The sequence below is a fragment of the Brienomyrus brachyistius genome, chromosome 22, assembly GCF_023856365.1.
Source record: "Brienomyrus brachyistius isolate T26 chromosome 22, BBRACH_0.4, whole genome shotgun sequence".
Taxonomy (NCBI): Eukaryota; Metazoa; Chordata; class Actinopteri; order Osteoglossiformes; family Mormyridae; genus Brienomyrus; species Brienomyrus brachyistius.
In genome coordinates this window covers 12,173,247-12,181,800 of record NC_064554.1, presented here as the reverse complement: position 1 = coordinate 12,181,800, position 8,554 = coordinate 12,173,247, and the positions used below count along the sequence as shown (strand labels likewise).

Here is an 8,554-nt window from a genome sequence, read left to right as displayed (position 1 = left end):
AGGCCAGGCGTGCCGGGGGTTATGCATGAACCAGTGTTAGCATTTTTCCCATAGAAATGAATGAGTGGTCCCTATAAAGATGTATTTACCTAACATGTGCATGCGTATGTATGTATGTGTTTGAGTGGGTTTGCATAGATCACATTTGGGGACCAAAATGTCCCCAAAATGCGGTAAAACCTGAAACTTCCTTAAATTTTGGGGACACTTCTTCAGGTCCCCATTTGAAAAGCCTCAGTTTTATAAAAATCTATGAATGCAATCAAAAAAGTAAAAGTGCCAGAAGTCTTGTATTTGGGTTGGTTACTTATGGTTAAGGTTAGGGCTGGGTAGGGGTTAAGGGTGTCGTGACTGGGATTAGGGTTTTTCCCATAGAAATGAATGGACGGTCCCCATTTAGATAGGTAGACCAACTTGTGTGTGTCTGTCTGTGTGTGTGTGCTGCAGGAATGACCGTACCCATGGCTGAGATAAGCATACTGAGATATGGATACAAAATAAAGGAGAGAAGAAAGACTGATGGACAGGGTGAAGAGAGACGGGGTGCATTTGGGGGGGGCATTTGGGTGATCATAAGGTGTGAAAGATGGACGAAAAGCATTAGCTGTTGAAAATGGTGTGGGAGGGAGAAGTGGGGGGGGGGGAGATAATTCCTGCAAGTTTCCAGTGAGCAGGAACTGGAACAAACGTCTGAAAACTGAAGAGTCAGACATCCAGTCACAGGGCAGCGGGTCAGAGCCAGTGGGGCAGTGAGTGGAGGCAGCAAGTGGAGGCAGGGAGCGAGGGCAGCAATCAGAGGCAATGAGCGGAGGCAGCGAGTAGGGGCAGCAAGTGGAGGCAGTGAGCGGAGGTAGCAAGCGAGGGCAACAATCAGAGGCAGTGAGCGGAGGCAGTGAGTAGGGGCAGCGAGTGGAGGCAGTGAGCGGGGGCAGCGAGTAGGGGCAGTGAGCGGAGGTAGCAAGCGAGGGCAACAATCAGAGGCAGTGAGCGGAGGCAGTGAGTAGGGGCAGCGAGTGGAGGCAGTGAGCGGGGGCAGCGAGTAGGGGCAGCAAGCAGAGGCAGCGAGCGAGGGCAACATTCAGAGGCAGCGAGTAGGGGCAGCAAGCGGGGGCAGTGAGCGGAGGCAGAGAGTAAGGGCAGCAAGCGGTGACAGTGAGCGGAGGCAGCGAGTGGAGGCAGCGAGCGAGGGCAACAATCAGAGGCAGTGAGCGGAGGCAGCGAGTGGAGGCAGTGAGCGGAGGTAGCAAGCGAGGGCAACAATCAGAGGCAGTGAGCGGAGGCAGTGAGTAGGGGCAGCGAGTGGAGGCAGTGAGCGGGGGCAGCGAGTAGGGGCAGTGAGCGGAGGTAGCAAGCGAGGGCAACAATCAGAGGCAGTGAGCGGAGGCAGTGAGTAGGGGCAGCGAGTGGAGGCAGTGAGCGGGGGCAGCGAGTAGGGGCAGCAAGCAGAGGCAGCGAGCGAGGGCAACATTCAGAGGCAGCGAGTAGGGGCAGCAAGCGGGGGCAGTGAGCGGAGGCAGAGAGTAAGGGCAGCAAGCGGTGACAGTGAGCGGAGGCAGCGAGTGGAGGCAGCGAGCGAGGGCAACAATCAGAGGCAGTGAGCGGAGGCAGCGAGTGGAGGCAGTGAGCGGAGGCAGCGAGCGAGGGCAACAATCAGAGGCAGCGAGCGGAGGCAGAGAGTGGAGGCAGTGAGCGAGGGCAACAATCAGAGGGAGTGAGCGGAGGCAGGGAGCAGAGGCAGCGAGTGAGGGGAGCAAGCGGTCAGCGGCAGCAGCTCAGCAGATGTATGTGTCAGCATAAATACGGATGTTATGCAACTCAAATATCCCCCATGGGTTCATCAAATTGTCCAATCTGAGGCCTGCGAGATGTGACTCCAAACCGCTGATGCCTCTCACAGGAGCGGCTTGACCCTGCCTCATGTAACCGCAAAGCGGTGAAGACCAGATCTACCTGCGCCTCGCTGTCAGACGCCACACCTCTGCTCCATGTGGGTTACAGTACACACACAGATGTATAATCTGTCAACCCATCCAGGTACGGACCCTACTCATTGCAAATTTGGCAACCTGCATGGGCTTCAAGGCTAATCTGGCAACCCATCCAGTCTATTAAAAGAAAGTTCATGCCAGCGGAGGCATTTGTTAACTGTGTTGCAATGTGGCATGGATTTGGGGTTAACGGTGATGCTAAGCAGCGATGAAGTCATCATTCCTGGCAGTAGTGTTCAAAAATTAGGAATAAGACAGCTGGACTAGATATACTACAACAGAATGTTAAGCCAAAAAGCAGATCAGCCCCCCCCCCCTTACTCTGGAAAGGGTGGGACGCGCTCCTTGTGTGTGCTAACTGTTTGTATCTATGGAGTCATGGACACTGGATTCTAATGGTACTTTCAAAATAAAAGACCCTCATAATGACTCTTTAGCTGTCCAGGTACCAGACCCAAGTCCCTGTCATCCTGCTCTCCGTGGGGGCGGAGGGATACTATTGATGCTGAATTTCGGCGTCCCTTGGCAAAATCACAGTGTACAGGTGCTGCCTGGCTACGCCCCCCCACCCCGAGCATTTCATTTTGAAGGAATTACTGAGGACACGCCATTTCCCTGTGGGGGGACAAGGCGTCTGCCTGATAGCAGCGGGGCAGCCCGCGGTGCCCGATTGAGGGGGTGCCAAGCCGGACCTCTTCAATCGGCTCCTGGCGGGACGAGCTTTAATTAAATCGAGAGCCAGTCCAAGCTGGGGGAGTGGACGGCTGCCCTGAGGAGGACCCGGGACCGCTGGCTATAGCAGGGACACGGGGAGTGTGCAGCCGTCTGCCAACGACCAGGAGGAGCGCCGTCAGCAGCTAGGCATGCTGGGAGAAAAGTCAAGCCCAGCCAAGCGTGACTCTGTATAAGGCAGTTCAGCTTAACTCTCCTGCTTCTCTTAATGCTCCAGTTGTTCTTAACACTCCTGTTTCTCTTAACACTGCTGCTTCTGTTCTTAACACTCCTGTTCCATCTGATGTTAAGTTCTTCTTAACACTCATGTTCCTCTGTTCTACAATCCATCCCAAAATCAGAAATGTGCAAAATGGCATCATCAAGCAGAAGATGAACTCTGTGAGGGCAAAGTGACTGACACACACAGGGACGCAGAGCTCAGGGGAGCAGAAACAGACAGACACACACACACACACACACACACGCATACTTTATCTACCTGTGAGTGTATCCCCCAAACAATACAACCAGCATGATGTGCACTGTAAACACCAATATATAAACAGTGAGTCAAACACAGGAGTGAAATCGCTGATGCAGATCTCGCTTCCCTCACATAAGAAAGGTGTGATGCTGGTTTTTACATCAAAAGCAAGAACACGAGATGCATGACTCAAAGAAGGAGTTTTCCATGAGACTCTCGATTGTTTCTATACTAGGGGGGTCAGTGCGGGTGTGGGGGAGCTGGATCAAGGCAGGTCACCTCTTTGATCCTGAATTGGACGCTGGATACGGAGAAGCTACAAATCCCTGGGCACCCCATCCGGTCCAAAATGGCAGAACGGTGCAGACTGAGGGCGGCATCCGTGCAGGAGGCCGGCCTGGTAAGTTGAGCTCTGCGTGTCGCTGAGGAACACACACGCTGAGGACTGGGAGGGGGGTCCTGCAGATTAGCATCTGGCGGCACTTGGGACACACGCTCAGTGCTGTGACCCTGATTCGGCGCCGCCCTCATGGCCCTGCACCGCGCACTCTGTGTGATATCTCCCGAGGATTCAGGCCGGTATCTGATCATCAGTTGGTCACCTCTCGGGGGGCGGGGGGGGGGGGTGTCGTATCGTTCATCGGGCCACATTCCTCTTTCTACAGGACGTGTTCTGGCACGTGCAGAGCGAGGAAGCGTCTCTGTAAATAAAAGGGACCTTTCTGCACACATGCGCACACGGAGACACAAACACAGGGGATCAAATATTTGTAAAAACACGTCTCGTTTTATTTAGCGATAAGTGTGATGCTGCAATAAATAACAGATCTGTGGAGGTTCATCACACAGTGGGGGGTGGCACTGAGGGGGCCTCCTGTTTCCACAAGAGGGGGGAGGCTTGTGCAGCTAAATTCCACCATGACAGATAAAAAGATAATTTTTTATGGATGAAAGGAGCTAAATGAACAGAGAACAACACACATGTTCATGTTTTCAGAGTTTTTTTTTCCAGGCTTACTGTCATCACAGTTACTTCTGGACTAACCAGGGGCAATCCAGCTGACACACAGGAACACGGGGTCCCAGGGCGCAGTGAGATCCATCCATCCATCCATCCATCCATCCAGGAAACCGTGCTCAGTACCCTAACTGCCAAGCTCATTCCCACCCACCCACCTCTCAGCCCAGCTATCGACAGAGGCGCGACGCGGCCCAGCTAGTTTCACAGGTGCGACACATAAATGAAGAGCAAAACATTTTTTAAACTTACAATATGAACAGTGTAAAAAATCTGGCTCAGAATAGGAGAATAGCCTTGGACCTCCAGCTTTCAATCAAACTCAGATAAGGCCTTGAAGACATGCAATGGAACGGACTGGACATAACTGACTGTAAAACTTCATGCACGCTAACCGGAATGTCCAATGAGCCGCACGGTGCTGAGCGTCCGTGCTGTGTGAGGTCACAATCAGGTCACTACGGCCGCCTCGGAATGAGAAGTGTCACTGATTCCGCTGGCTATTCTGCTCCCACTGTTCAGGAAGCGCCGCATCCAAACAGGTCTGGTGAGGAGCCGTAGCTTCCCAGAACAGGCCCACACATGTGCTTCCTCTTTTACGGCCTCCCACACGGTGCCTGGCTCTCCGCCGCTGCCCGGGCCCCTACCCGGGCCCCTGCCATTCCCACGGAAGCGGGCGGGCACGGGGGGTGGTAACGATTCACCAATCAGCGGGAGCTTAAGGGATGAGACCTGGCGGCATGGATTCTGCGTACAGCAACACCTTCCTGCCGCAGAAAAGCGTTTAACTATTTGCGCATTTCTTCCTCTCTTTCGCCCTTCGGGTGCAGTCCTGTTTACTGCTGCTATAAATGAGGCTTGTTTTGGACACCCAAAGCTTCAGTCAGGGGTGCTGTGAAAGTCTATTAGGGGAAAGGAGGAGCGCTCCGACACTCCCCGGCCAGGCAGGACGCCCCCGGCCAGGCAGGACGCCCCCCCCCCCGACAGATTAAGTTGCCATCTTCCCACCAGCAGTTTGGCCTTCTCTGTATCCTGAGGATGCAGTTCAGGAGCGGAGCAGAGAAATAAGTGCCTTCTCAAACAAAGTTAGAGGGTTACCTCCAGCCCTCATATGAGAACCGTTATACAGATTCGCTCCAATGACGGCGCGCTGCCACGAGAAAAAACAGCCCGGGAGCCGTAGCCGCGTGGCGACACCGTTCTGACCGTGTCACATTCCTTCAGGAATGCATCAGAAGCCTTACCTCATGGGCTAAGCGCCTCGGGGGGCGGGGCCTAACACCAGCCAGCCCAGAATGCATCTGTGCTCCCTTCTCTGGGGCTTTTTTCGGAAGATGGCCAGGCCACGAGAATCAGAGCACAGACGGGGGTGGGAAGAACACGTGCATAAATGAGTAAGAAAAAGTGATCAGGTGCCAAAAAAAATCTAATAAACCCTGACCGCCCCCCCCCACCCCCCGTGGATGACTCAGCCGGCTGGGCGGGACAGGTGGAAACTCCATTATCTGAGAGCCTTCTATTAATATCTAGTAGAACCAAGGGCCGCGGTGGAGAGGGGTGAAGGGGTACAGAGGGGCCACTGGCAGGGGCGGGGGGCGGGGGAGTGGGGCAAAGTGGGGGTGCAAGATGGGGCCTTGAGTGTGTTCAGGTGATTAGCCTGCCCCACTGACAGGGCGAAGGCTGGGATATGCAAGAGTGGGGCCAGCAGGAAGGGATGTACAAAGGTCACCTCTGTGGCATTGCTGCTGCATCAGTACCAGATCAGCGTCTCCCCCAGGTGACACCCAGCAGGCTGAATTCCTCTGCAGAAAGCTTGGGGAACCCCCCCCCCCCAGATCCCCAATTTCCACCGCCAGTCCAGCTCTTAACTCTGCCACCCAAGTTTCCGGGAGAGTTAACACACCGCTGACCTGAAACAAAAACTGAGGAACGAGACTAAAAGACTGGAGGGCAGGATCTGCAGTGCAAAAAAAAGGTCCCTCTAAGACTTTTACTGGAGGATGCCAGACAATACAGACCTTTGTGGTCAGGGGGAAAAAACAAGTAAGTGAACGGCAAGCTGATGTCAGTGTAGATACCTTGTGTGTGTTTGCACTCCTAGGCACTGGGGCACTGTGTGGTATCCAACACACACACAGACACACACAGACACACACAGACACACACGTACGCTCTGTCTCGCTCTCTTCTAACAGGCCTTCTACCATAAATACCTTCGGCTCCCCACTGATCCTGGGGTCCCTGAATCAGTTTCCCGGACAGAATTGCTGATGGCAGTTGGACCTGTTTATGGTCATGGTTAATCTTAAGGGATCTTACCGGAGGTTTGCACTAATCACTCAGCAAAGAGAAACCAGCTATTCTACTCGTCAAGAACAAGTTCAGCCATGCAGGCTATTCAGAAGCTGATAAAAGGGTAAGGTCACGATCCATCGGCTCAGCAGATGCTGCACTGCTATGTCAATGTGACCCCCAACCCTTCTTCAACCACTACCCCACCTACTGGACCAACCTGTCATTGCTCTCCCTGTTTGAAAAGAGCAACCGGGCATCTGTGCAATCATACCTCGCTACAAGCTAACACACCGTACAGCACATTCACGAAAGGCCACGTGAGTTCGGCTCAGGACAGATGGCACGTTCGTCAGAAAGCCAGGCGCGTGCGCGCCGGGCTCTGTCCAGCCCGGATAAAGGTCACTCCTCTCAGGGTGTCTCCCAGGGAATTCTCTCTCTGTCACGGAGCACCACCTCCACAAAGGTCCCACGGTTTTGGAAGACCAATCGCTGTTTCCTGTGAAGTTCAGATAATAAACTAGTAAATGTGCAATAAATTACACGCCAGGGACCCATGGCAAGCCAGAGTCGGCAAATATGGGCGAGACGGCCTCCCCATGGAGACCAGAAAAGCAGTCACCATAACAGCGCCCCCCTCAGGAGCGAGCTAAAACTGTCAGCATGATGAACTCAGACTACTTATATCTAGCGTTATTTTCGCATCTTGGGGGAGTGGGGCCAGGAAGGCAAAGGCGATGCTCCTGTGCCTGCATGTCACTGCCGTAAAAGCGGAATTCCTCCTGCATGGACATAAAGGATTCAGCTGTACCGGAGACTGGGGTTCTGTACTGAATCACTCCCCTCTTCCTGTCACTTACCATGACACACCACAGACGAGTTCAGCGCCCAAGTAACATGATGATTAGGCAGATTAAGTAAAGGGGTAGGGAGATGAGGATGAGGAAGAGCAAGACGGCTGGGTGAAGGTCACTGAAGCACTAAGCATTCCTTAGCTGACAGACGAAAACCAAACCAAAACCCGCACGCACACACACACACACACACACACACACACACACACGCACGCACACACACAGGGCTGCCTGCTCATTAAACAGTTTAATAGTACGTCAAACACGCAGCTTCTGTTACGCATCCTGCTAACGGCTAAACTGAGGTCACCGAAAACATACAAAAAAACAAGGAGCCTAAGAGCTTCTTAAGGCTATTATATAAAAACCAAAGGCTTAAGTCAAAGTATTTCAGTGTTAACAGAAACTGGCATGACTGAAGGTTTACGTTCCTACTAGCAAGCAGTGCACTAGAATAAGCAAAAGGATTAACTTTGGGTAAAACACCGACATTATAATTAATAAAAAAACAAAATAAACACATATAAAGCAGAAAACATTGCATACAATCAAAATAAAGGAAAAAAATACAAAAACAAGCAATAAACAAGTATTAGGATTTCTGAATCATAATAAACGATTCTTACAAGTTACTTTATTTTTAGTTAACGAAAGCAGTACACGAATTTAGTAATTGATGAGAAATTCATCCATTTGCACGCATCAGCGGAAAGGATATAGGTGCGGGAGGCCGATCGCGTTACCCTGCCTCGTTATACAGATTTTGCACGGATTTAAAATAGCCCCCCGGCTGCCGAGTGCCATTTACGGCTAACGTCGGTCGGAAGTGCGCTGCAGGGAAGCGACCCCGGTTCCCATTAAATAACAGACGCGAAGCGGCGGCCCGCGGATTGCCCCAAACCGGGTTTGTGACATCTTTAAATATACGTCAGTAAATGATTATAAATGTATGGTCAGTAAATGCCAGTGACACTGTACAGGATAGGTGGATGGAACACTTTTGGACGGATAGTGAATGTATCGGCCTACCTCAGTATTTAATACCATTTTCGAGTTTAATTTACAACTTTGCAAACTGCATAAGTAACGCCATTCAATATCAAGACTACCAACTGGAAATATACTCATTACCAAGCCGTGACTACATACTATATAAATGTCCCGTATTCGTGTCCATAAGATTGTGGAAAACGGCCAGTTTTAG

At 52.0% G+C, this 8,554-nt stretch overlaps 1 protein-coding gene across 3 annotated transcripts in view; it reads right to left on the bottom strand.

The window, feature by feature from the left end:
• Window positions 1–8,554, bottom strand: part of coro7 (coronin 7) — a 76,174-nt gene that overhangs the window by 14,244 nt on the left and 53,376 nt on the right. The gene's annotated exons all lie outside the window — the stretch shown is intronic.